This window comes from Citrus sinensis, chromosome 4 (assembly GCF_022201045.2).
Source record: "Citrus sinensis cultivar Valencia sweet orange chromosome 4, DVS_A1.0, whole genome shotgun sequence".
NCBI classification, from domain to species: domain Eukaryota; kingdom Viridiplantae; phylum Streptophyta; class Magnoliopsida; order Sapindales; family Rutaceae; genus Citrus; species Citrus sinensis.
In genome coordinates this window covers 5,249,658-5,263,184 of record NC_068559.1, presented here as the reverse complement: position 1 = coordinate 5,263,184, position 13,527 = coordinate 5,249,658, and positions in this window count along the sequence as shown.

The following is a 13,527-nucleotide window of genomic DNA, read 5'->3' as shown; positions in this document are numbered from 1 at the left end:
TGTGGAAATCTGTGTGTTGAGTTTGGGATCATGCCAAACGGGGGTTACGTTGGAATATTGGTAATGGTCTGAGAGTGAAATTTTGGTGGGACTGTTGGGCCACATAATCTTCTCCTCTTACGGCTTTTATTTTGAAACCAATACCTCCTGAACTTTGTGATTTGTATGTGGCTGACTTTGTGACTGCAGATGGCACCTGGAACTAGCCGAAGTTTAGCTACCTCTTATTTCATAATGCAGTGATGCACATTGCTTCAGTTCATCCACCTTCGGCGCGAACTGGTGCTGATAAAGCTTACTGGGCAGCTGCAACTCATGGAAAGTTCACAGTGAAGTCAGCGTATGAACACTTGGCTCAGCCATACATACAGGAAAGGAATACGATCTGGCAGTTGGCGTGGTCATGGAAGGGCCCGCAGAGTATAAAGACTTTCATCTGGTTGGTGCTTCACAATCGCTTGAAGACACGGGGAGAATTAACGTCACGACATTTACCCATTGAACCACATTGTGAGAGATGCGGGCATGAGTTGGAGACCACAGTCCATGTGCTCCGTGACTGTCCTTTTTCTAGAGCGGTTTGGATTCGACTTCTTCGGGACCATAATCATCATGAGTTCTTCAATGCTGACCTTGAGGGGTGGATGTCAGGAAACTTGCAAGCTTCAAACAAGTCTCCAGGTACTAGCCTTTGGCGTGTCCTGTTTGGAGTGGCTATTTGGCGGAATCATTTTATTTTTACTAAGGATTATTGGGAGAGTAATACTATTGCAATGGATATTAAAGTAAGGGCTGCTGAAATTCAACGAAGTAATTCGTTCTCCTTTGCTGCTGGCACTACCCGTATCGAAAGATGGATTCGTTGGACTGCGCCTGTTTGGCCTTGGGTTAAATTAAATTCAGACGGTGCCAAGAAATCTTCGGGGATTGCAGGAGCTGGTGGGCTAATCCGTGATTTCAGAGGTGTTTGGCAGGTAGGCTACAGTGCCAATTTAGGTGTGTGCTCGGTGACTTCAGCTGAGCTCTGGGGTTTATTTCATGGATTATCTATCGCTTAGCAATATGGCTTTCACAGAGTTTATGTGGAAGTAGATAGCATGTGTGTTATGAAGTTAATCTCCAACTCAAACCCTCCTATCAACGAGCATTTTACCCTCATTCAGGAAATTCAGGCACTCCTCCGGCGTGATTGGCTGACCAAAGTGGAGCATATCTACCGAGAAGCCAATGAAGCAGCTGATTTCCTAGCTTCGTACAATTTTTCTTTCTCCTTGGGTTTACATTATTTTCAATCAATTCCTCCAAATATGCCTAGCATATTGATTAAGGATGTTCATGGGGTTGCACACTCCCGATTAGTGTTACCTTAGCTCTCTTAAGAGCCCTTATTGATCAAAAAAAAAAAAAAAGTCAAGGTTAATTAGCAGAATCATTTTAATTGTAGAGGTTTTTGAAACATAAGTGGAAAAATGATTAATTTACTGAAACAATAATTATTTTGATCATCATTTTCCCTAAAAATTATAGTGAAGAAAGTGGGTATCCCCTTTGGCCGGCATCACCAAATTCCACATTAATAGACAGAGTGAAGATGTTTCAAATTAACGTATACGAAATGGGCGTAAAGAGCACGCACTGACTTAAATCGTTTCCACATACAATGTTTCATGACGTGACTACAGAAATGTGAACATGCATACAGCTATAATTTTGATAATGTTGTCTTGGTTGAACTTTGATATTGACAGGAGTAACTTCATTTGCAGTTTCTGTGGGACCCACAACTTAACCAATAAGTTACGTAGTTTATGTCGAAAATAAATAACAATATTTTGAAAAGCTTTATACCTTTCAGAATAGCAAGACAACTCTATTTATACAAGAAAACAAATAAATAATTAAAGAAAAACATCAACTACCATAAATTGAATCATTTTCATATTTATATATTGTAATTATCATGGTTCTTGCATTTTTTTAACTTGAGTAATATATGCTTACTTGGGCCAGGATCCGGTGCTCAGTTGAGCTTGTGTTGAGTACCAGATCAATGGTCAGCAATTACTTGGGGCCCATATAAGGCAATTGCTGACCAGCACCGGATCCATTTCCATGCTTACTTAGTTGGAATATTTAATTTATATTTCAATTGATATAACATCTTATTTGTCTTCTATAAATTGTGTTTGTACAAATAATTAAAAAAAATCAATTAATACTATTGTTGGAGAATTTGAAGGATAAAATACAAATGTTTTTAAAAAAAGCTCAAGAACATTACAAGATCAATTCACACACTCTCACGAATCACTCTTAAAAGTTTTGTTTTGCTTCTTATGTGTTCTTCTTCTTCAACTTGATGCATACAACACAAATAATAAGGGTACTTATAGTATCCAAAACTTAATTATAACCACACATAAACTAAAACAATTTAATGACAATCACTCCTTTATTCTCAACCACCACTGTAATTAGCAACCTAACTCATTTCACTTTACATCTTTCACCAATCTTACCTAACACCTAATCTCACATAACTTAGAAAGTTCTATGAGATAGGCTAGGGTTTGTGTTTTTTTGAGACTTTGATCGAAAATAAGTTTACAATCCAACACTCCCCCTTAAACTTTTTTCCTAACACCCAATAAATTTCTCAATCTAAAGAAATATTTTTGCTTTAGTGGCTTGGTAAGGATGTTGTTGCGTAAATTAGCAAGTGTACTAGTCGGCACAAGTAATATAATGAAGAGTAGAGTATCATGCCGCAGAAATTATATATCTTATTAGTTACCCAAATTATTCTAACCCTAATTAATTTGAACAATCGAATAGGCGGTTTTAGATTAAAAATTAAATAAAATAAAATAACTAAAAATTAAATAAAGATGCAAGCGAAAATGGAACCTTTAATCTCTTAGTATACATCAAATGCATGTAGTTTTTTGGCCAAAAATACACTAATTAACAACTTATACATTATGATGAAGTTGGAAAAACCTTTTATTTATCTCTCTGCGACAAGCCTGAAGGCATTCTTGGCCAGCCTCTTAACAGTTTTACTGAAGTTTGAGTGCGTTTGGAATGAATAATAAATAATAATATATTATGATAATAATGTATTTAATGAGTCGTATTTAGTAACGTGAATTATATGGGTAAAATAGTAAATTACGGAAAAACAAAAGAGTCAACATTCGTTGTAATGATAGTGGGTTTTGAAACATAAATGGGGAATCGAGTAATTTACTGAAATAATAATGACATTCGATCATTTTCCATAAAAAAAATTGGTGTAGAAAGTGGGCATCCTTCTTCGATCAACACCAAGATCAACTTGTATTGGCAAAATGATGATGAATTTAAACTAACGTGGTGAAGATTTACGACCTTACAAAATGGGCATAGAGAAACGCATTCTTGGAAGGCTTAAAGCATTACCACATATGATGTTTCATGACATGACTAAAGAGATAATGTTAACACAGACATGTAATTTTGGTAATTAACTTTCTCTTGACGCGTCAGGAGTGACTTTATTCAAGGTTTTTGCATTTATAAACTTTCCATGTTGTTCTTCTTCTTCTATATGTAGCAACATGCAAGTCTAATCAACAGAACCATACTTAATTAGCCTTATAACTATGAAATACGTCAATTTATGAAGGGTTTCACCCTCTTAATTATTGAAAACTTCATACCACCCATTTATCATGAAGAAGGATGAAAAGTTTCATGAAGAATTTCATCAATACGACCCTATTTTACGGTAATTTCTTGAATGATAAATAGGGCTCGTTAATGTTTCAATAATTTGATAGAAAAATTGAAATATGTAAATTTATGAGGGAAGTTAAATTGAATGTTACCTTATTTTTATTGATCAATGGTGAGTTTCCTACATATGAGTAAAATACTAAACACAAATTAAAAAAAAAAAAAGCTGAACTCTGACGAAATCATTTTAATGGTTGATGATTTTGAAACATAAGTGGACAGTTGTGATATCCTTATAGATATGACTAAGTGATTTATAAATAATTTTATTCAGTTGGTCATCTGAGTTGGAAAAATGAGGAGACAATAAAAACTAATTTAAGTTTTACACACTAGATCTTTAAAAAAAAAATTACAATAGAAAAAGTAGAAAAATGAGAAATTTACTGAAATAATAATGGCATTTTACCAATTTCCCTAAAAATTATAGTGAAGAAAGCAAACCTTCTCATTTGATGTCTCATGACCGAACAAAATGGGCGTTGAGAAAATGTACTGGTGTTAGTGGATGACTAAAACCATTTCCACATATATATGTCATGACGTGACTAAAGAAATGCGAACACCAACTTATAAGTTTGGTAATTGATTGACTCTTGGCTGATGAGTAGTGACTATGTTCAAAGTATTTGCATTTGTGAACTTTCCATGTTTCTTCTTCTGCTTTATCTGAAAGCAACAGGTAAGTCTATTCCACAAAACCCTTAACCGATGGGTTGCCATCTGTGAAATATAAATAATATTACTGTGAAATCTTTTGTATCTTTCAAAATAGCTACAATAATGCTAAGAGAACAAATAATCAATTATGGGAAAATATCAACTACCATAATTTGAGATTATGTTTCATATTTGTATGTATGTAAATATGTAATGCTCATGATTCTTAGTTCTTACTAAATATACGTCTATCACCAAAGGCGGATTCATTATAGGATCAATGGGGGCTTGAGTCTTTACTGAAGGCAAAAATAAAAAAATAAAAAAAAACCTTTATTCCATAAAGAAAAATTATGTCAAATTATTAGATAGACTCATCCTTTAAAATTTAAACTGTTATTAATTGTAAGAGTCGTAGTGTGAATTAAAAATCAAAGCCCACAATCCAAAATATTTACAATTCTTAATTATTGAATTGTGGATGCCACTTTTGTCACTAGGGATTGCGTTAAACCAAAAAAGCAAGCTCCAGGTAGTCAAGCTTCTTCATTCTTTAATCTTGTGAAGAAAGCAAAAGGAGGGTGTGATTTATTTAATTATTGTGGCGTTGGGTGGGATCAGCAGAATGTGTTTGTCTTTACAACATCTTTGTATCAACTAAACATATCCATTTTAGATTTTTTTTTGTCGAATTGAGTTAATAATTTAATTTTTTATTCCTTTTCGCATGTTAATTTTATGGCAATTTTAACTAATCTTAATAGATCAATTTACGCATTCAATTGTTTAAGTGACCAATTCTAGCCTGACAATTTCTTTTGTAATTTTGTGTATAGTTATTAGTTATACATTGAACACAATTTACACTTAGTGTTTTTTAATTTGTTTTATATAAGTACTCATATATATAATTTTGAAATATATATGGAAAAACATTTTAAAAGAAAATCAGTAATGCAGTCATTTCCAAATACAAATGAAAGTGGTCTAGAAATCACGTCAAGTTGTAAAGGGTAAAAGTTTGTTTAATCCCTATATTATGAACTTAGTGCCCATTTAATCCCTATATTTTTTAAAATACCTCAAAACGTCCTTACTATTAAATATTAACACTTATGCCATTATTTTTTTATTTTTTTAGCACACTTTTACAATTTTACACTCTTACAGTAATGTTTCTTTTTTAGATATTAATAAAACAATTGGATTATCAAATTAAACCCAAAAATAAAATAAAAAAATAAAAAAGATATATATTAATTTTTGTGGAAGCTCAAGTGTGTCCAAACAAAATAAATTTTGTAAAAAAATTAATATTTTAACTTCTCAGCAGAGTGTTCCTAAAAAATTAATATATATATTATTTTTATTTTATTTTTTGGTGTTAAACTGGTAATTTAATTTTTCTTTTTAATAATGTTTAAAAAAAGGAACATTATTGTAATAGTGTAATATTGTAAAAATAAGTCAAAATGAATAAAAGGTAATGGCAAGGATGTCAATAATTTAATGATAGGGATGCTTTGAGGTATTTTAAAAAATGTAGGGACTAAACGGACACTAACCTCAAAATATAAGGACTAAACGAGCTTTTACCCAGTTGTAAATGTATTTTAAAAAATTTTATATATTCAAGTTTCGGTTTTTACATCTTCCTTTTATTTAATTACCCCTGGTACAGTATTTTTTTAAATCCGTCACTAATCTATCACATAATCATTTTGATTCTTGCATATATATATATATATGTGTGTGTGTGTGTGTGTGTGTATAGATATATTCAAAGCATATTCAATATGCAATCATATATGCCTTTGTGCGACAGGCTGTTTAACGGAGCTCAAATTACTACCAATTAATTTGTTATAGCAAGAAAGTCTAAGCAGATCAAAACATGGATATAAATTCATGTTCAAGAAACTTTCAGGAATGCAGGGGCTTGTTCTAAATCAGTTTTCTATCCGTATGCATTATTTATTATAATGTTACAATTTACAGAGAGAATCGTAATATTTAAATAGTTATTTAAAATCTCCCATTTCTCATAAAATGGTATGGCCTTTTACAGTGGCCGACCTAGTCAGTTCAATTAGTGGGGCTCAGTTGAAAAAATTTAATTTAATTTCAAGGAACTTGATTTTTTTTTAAATTGTTCACTGAACTCAAATTGATTCTCTCTCTTTTGTTTTTAATACAAAACTAGTAGTAATAAATTAAAAGAAATCTACATAAATATTTAGATTTTATTGTTTTATTTTTAATTTAAAAAATTATAAAATAAATCAGGGAAATTATGGATGGCAATGAGACAAATATGGATTGGATATATTATACTCAAAATCCATATCTATAATAAAAATTAAGATATGTATCTGCTTTAGATCCGTCATGGATCCATGTTTTTCCTCCATATCCAGGTCCAAAACAAAAAATAAAAATCTATACTTGCTCCAAATCCAAAAAAAAAATCAAATTCAAATCTATTTTAGATGTGTTATGAATTCTAATTCTCAATAATAAGAGGGCAATAATTTTTTAGAAAGAAAATTAAAGATAAAATGTATTAATAACAATTAAATTATATAATTTGTACAAAAATCTAATAAATATTGCATCTTTTGCTTTTACACTAGAACAAACAAATAAGAAAGATAATAAAATATCCATCAAAAGTAATTGCATGAATAAGATTAATGTAATATTTTAATGTCTTCTTCACCATCCAGATATCCACGACGCACCATCATCGTTCCTATAACATTAAGTAATGACATATAAGTTGAATATTGTTTACTATATTCAATGCTTTATTATTTTTACTATGACCATATTTAACTAAATATATGAATAATATAATTATTTTATAGTTGATAGATAGTAATGATTAGTGATTATACAACATGAATAAGATTATGAGAGAATGATAGAAAAGAAAACTCAAGTCTAGAGATTCACCTAGCATTTAAAGGACTGATCCAAGCATTTAAATAAATTGGCGAAACGAGAATAGACTAAAAAGAAAGAAAGAGGCTGAATTGAAGAGTGAAAAACTTAAAAAAAAATTAGGGGCGGTTGCACTAATTTTATTTTACACTTAATTAATTTTTGTTTTGTTATCATTTAAGTACCTTTAAGTTTTAAGATTCTTAAATACATGCTAAATAGTACTAATATGCTATAAATAAATTTTATTATCATTTATAATTACGTAATTGTTAAGAAACCTTTTAAATTAAATAAATTTAAATAGTAAGTGGATATGGATCTAGATTTATATATTAAGATAAATCTAGACCTACTCCAGATCCACCTTAGATCCGTGCATCGATATCCAAATTCAATCCAAATTCATTTTATACTAACCCAAATATGACCCAATTGGATTTGGATCACGTAGATCTTGGGTCAGATTCGATCTATTATCATCCCTAAGGGAAATATGCATAAATATCTTTTAAAAAAAAAAGTTATGTAGTTGTAAAATATGCATTCTACCAAAATATTACATATTTACACTATTGAAATTTTAATTATATATATGTAAATAATATTATATATCAATATTATAAAATATACATCTACCAATATTTTACACATTTACACTATTGAAGCTCTAAATATATATAAAATTTTGTAAATAAAACACTGTTTATATTCATCCTTTCAAAAAATAAAATAAAAGAGAGATCATCTCTAATATTTGAGTTTTGATGACAAGAACTTGTAAATTATTTTAAAATAGAAAATATAATCATGTCATTGATCGGGTAAATGGGTCAAGAATTTTAACCCTAACCCGACACGGAAAAAAATTGTGTTAACCCGGACCCGACCTATTTAATAATCGTGTTAATTTCGACGACCCATACTTATTTATTGGTGTCATGTTCGTGTTGGGTAATCGGGTCATGTCAAAATTTGCCAGCTCTACATTCAACTACAACCATTCAATTAGATTTGGAAATGACCAAATTCCTTTCATTATCTCTTTCAAAAGGGACTTCGGGCATATTTAAAAGGAAAAATATGACTCAGTAGGGTCTAAAGCTCTCATGGATCTTAGTTGGGTCTACCCATAGAGGAGGGTATAAAAAATAATTTAGACTTTACCCACCCCTTTATCTTTCAAAAGAAATATTATTACTAAATGGGACAAAAATATTAGTTTGCTGAAATAATGATGACATTTGATCAATTTCCTAAAGATTATGGTGAAGAAAATGGGCATTCTCATTTAATGTTTCATGACCTAAAACAATGGGCGGATTGGTAGGGGAAGACTTAAATCTAGGGGTGTTCAGAATACAATTCGATCTTAATTTTCAATCCAATCCAATCCTCTAATTCACATATGGAATTGCAGATCAATTGGTAGGGGAAGACTTAAATCTAAAGGTGTTCAAAATACAATCCGATCTACTCAATCTATTTGATATGCAATTCCATCTGTGAATTGGAGGATTGGATTTGATTGAAAATTATAAAATCCACAAGCGATGGATTGGATATGAATTTACTTGTAAATCTGTAAAAATCCAAGAATCTGCAAAAAGTAAAAATTATAATTATAGCATTACTATTTATTAATAAATAAATAAATAAAAGTATAGTTACATTAACACCATATTATATCTTATCCAATGATAATATAAAATAAAAAATAATTAAATAATTGAACAATGAAAATAAAAAAAAATTCATTTTTTTTTAGTGTATTATATTTTAAAACTTCGAATGTATTATTCTAGTTTTGTTTAAACAATTAGTTTATTTAAATCTTATTCAATTTTGGATCTGATTGGTAGTAAAATTATTTTTATATTATATTTTTTTATTTCATTAATTCATGGATTAGACAGAATTAAAAATTTTAATTCGCAAGCCAATCTGCAAAATAGTGGATTGAGTCAAATCCGCATTCAATCCGCGGATATACAAATTGGATTTAAATTGAATTTCACCAATTCATGATTGGATTAGATTGAAAATTTATAAATCGTAAAATCGTGGATCCGATATAAATTGACGCCCAATCCAGAAAATCTGATCTATGAACACCCTTACTTAAATCATTTCCACATATTCGTGACATGACTAAAGAATGGTTAAAAAGAAAGACTTATAATTTTGGTAATTAATTTTCTCTTGATCCGCCTTTGATATTGACGGAGGCGATTTTATTCAAAGTTTGTATATTTATAAACTTTCTGTCGTGAATCACTTGATGCTTACGATGCGATCATGCCAATCACACAATGATCACATATCATCTCATCTGATTTAGCCGCACATCTAGTCCCACTTACACACACTGATCGTGCACACCGCTTCACTGTTATTTTTGTAATAGTGTTAGGTTTTCATCGGTTAACATTGTCTGTCAATAACCATTTAACGTATTTCTTCGTATTACAATTCTGAGTTCACGGAAATAAAATGTTGATTATGTGCTTTGCCCTCTATCTTTATTTCATATAGCTCCCTTAACTTTATATCATTCATGCAAACACTTCCTTCTTAATATTACAACTCGTTATCAGTATGGGATCACTCTGTTACACAAAGTATTCTATTCCCTTATTATTCATTTGTATTTATTGTCCTGATACAGTCATATAATTTTCTCATTGTTTATTTAAATACTGCAGCTTACAAGAAGTGGTAGCTTTTGGGACAACGGAAATGTTCAGCGTTAATTGCTCAGCAAATTTGGGCCACGTGCGCTATAACAACAGAGCTTTCCTTCATTAAGAGATATCGGTTCTTTCTATTTAAGTTTGGCCAACGTTATAACAACTGCAAGAAAATTCAATCATACCATATCAACATCCCGAAATATGAGCTAATTAAACAGAATATTCCGAAATAACAATCCGTATTCATGTCAATACAATTCCAAATTAGTTGGACATAACAGAAGGAAGCCAGTTGATCATATTCATTCCTAAATTAACAATCAAATGCTACAAACTTCATTACAAAAATCTGAAAATTATTTATTTGAAACGGATTAAATTTTGTTTTCCTCTACTTGATGAAGTAGTTATTTAACTGTTATGTCGCCCTGTGATTAGTAAATGTAAAAACATTAAAAAAAAAATTAAAAACAAGAAGAACAAACATAAATCTACATCTCCTTGGTAAAAGTTAAATAAGAGAATTTTTATTATTTGATTATCTCTGATGTGCTTCTAATTTATATATTATTTTAATGCTTTTTAACTTAATTTTTTTGTCCAAGATATAAACATAAGTGGAAATTGTAATATTCTTAGAGATATGACCAAGTGGTTTATAAGTAATTTTATTTAGTTGACTATCTGAATTAAAAAAAAAAGAAGAGACCGGAACATAAAAACTTATTTAAGTTTTACCCACTACTATACCTTTTAAAAAAAATTATAATAGAAAAAGTAGAAAAATTGATAAATTTACTGAAATAATAATGACATTTGATCAATTTCCCTGAAAGTTGTAGTGAAGAAAGCAAGCGTTCTCATATAATGTCTCACGACCAAACAAAATGGGCGATGAGAAAATTCACTGGTGGTAGTGGAAGACTAAACCCATTTCCACATATATACAAGTCATGACGTGACTAAAGAAATATGAACACCGACTTATAAGTTTGGTATTTGATTGACTCTTGGCTGATAAGTAGCGACTTTATTTAAAGTACTTGCATTTGTGAACCGTCCTTGTTGTTTCTTCTTCTACTTTATATGTAAGCAACGTGCAAGTCTATTCCACAAAACCCTCAGCCTGACCAAATGTTTCTTACTAGCTTGACCCGTGGGTCACGATCTGTGAAAAATAAATAACATTACTGTGAAATCTTTTATATCTTTCAAAACAGCTACAATAATGCGAAGAGAACAAATAATTAATTATGAGAAAATATCAACTATCATAACTTGAGATTATTTTTTATATTTGTATGTAAATATGTATTGCTCAGGATTCTTAGTTCTTACTAAATATATGTCTATTACATAATAATTTTGATTCTTGCGTAACATAAATAAATATCACATGCTTTCTTTATTTTTTTTTTCTTTTCATAATATAGTCAGAGCATATTCCATGTGCAATCATATATACCTTTATGCCATTAAAATGTTAGTCAGCGCCTAAAATACCGAAGTCCCATTTTTTCTTCTGTTTTGTTTTTTGGAATTGTGACAGGTCAAGAGTGAATGAAAAATATCACACAGGCAGCTTAACGGAGCTCAAATTATTACCAGTTAATTTATTATAGCAAGAAAATCTAAGCAAATTAAAATTAACATGGATAAAAATTCATGTTCAAAAAATTTTCAGGAATGGAAGGGCTTGTTCTAAATCAGTTTTCTATGCGCATGCGTTATTTATTATAATGTTACAATCTACAGGGAGAATCCTAATATTTTATTAATTAAAATAATTATTTAAAATATTCCATATCTCTCGTAAAATAGTATGGCCATTTACAGTGGTGGACCTAGTCAATTCAATTAGTGGTGCTTAGTTGAAAAAATTTAATTCAATTTCGGGAAAAGTAATTATACAGCCACAAATTTTTGTACAAACTGACGTGATATTAATTTATTGGTCGAATGAAAATATAAAATAATAAAAAAAATTCATGTGGGTCAAGTGATATTTAATTCACCCAATCTTATGATGCCACATCAGTTTGTACAAAATAAGTTTGTACAAGAGTTTGTGGCTATATCATTACTCTTTCGGGAAACTTAATTTTTTTTTTGGTTCACTTAACTCAAGTTTATTCTCTCTCTTCTTTTTTAATTAAAAAGTAGTAGTAATAAATTAAAATAAATCTACATAAATATTTAGATTTTATTTTTTCTTTTTAATATTAAAAATTATAATAACGAATCAAGAAAATATGCATAAATATCTTTAAAAAATTATTTGGTTGTCGCACTACTAGAAAAATAGTCTTTACTGACTTTAGAATAGTGTCAGAAATTACTTTCACTGACACTTGTTAATTGTGTCAGTAATCTGGGAGTCAGAAAAATAGTGACACTTGTAATTGGTGTTAGTGATTACTGTTACTATAGTATTACCAGATTTATGACACTATGGTATTAGTAATTACTGATAATGATCACTTGTTAAAAGTTACTTTCACCATAGTATCACAAAATATTGTGACACTATAGTAATAGTATTTACTAACAATTATTACATGTCAATAGTTTATTTTACACTGGGATATGACATGATAGAAAAAACGGATACTAATACTTTAGTGTCAGCAATTTGTAATACTATAGCATCACTAATATTATGATGCTGAATCATTTTTTAGCGTTAATGGCTTCGATTAAATGGTGCTGAAATTATAGTTATTTTCACTATTCTTTTAGGTTTGCCAATCAAATAATGGTATTCAAAGAAAATCTATTCAAATTAAACTAAAGTACAAATTTGAATAATTAAATATAAGTATATAATATTCCTACCAACATTTAAATAGGTATCAAATAAAATAGTAATACAAATATCCAAAATATTGTTTGAAAACATGTCAAATATTTACATGAACACATAATGATAGTTTGCAGGAAACAATCAGTACATCTACTCTTTGCTCCTTGCCTTTCCCTTCACCTTTGCCACCTATAATTGCAGTATATAGAATCAATTAGCTACTATGCTACAAAAATCAATTCTTTGATATTTACAAGCAAAAATATAATTTACCTCATTATTGTATGCTACAAGTAACTTTGCAACATACATCGCCCACTGATCGCGAAGTTGCGAAAGATCGTCCATAGTGTACTCATTACAACCCTTGAACTTCAAAAATAAAGCAACAAAATATATTCATATATTATAGAATCTGTCCTAAAATAGAAGAACACAATAAAAACATATATTTTTAAGTTTGCCAGGATTAACATCAAAACTGAAGAACATGCAAATAAATTGTATTACCATAGCAAACAACGGTTACCAAAGCTATCTAAGAAGCTGATAATTTATAATATATTATTTGCTTTACTCAATATTACTTCTAACACTCAGCACTGGGATTTATATGCTTTATATCTGTACATGCAGCAGCTCCAATCATTG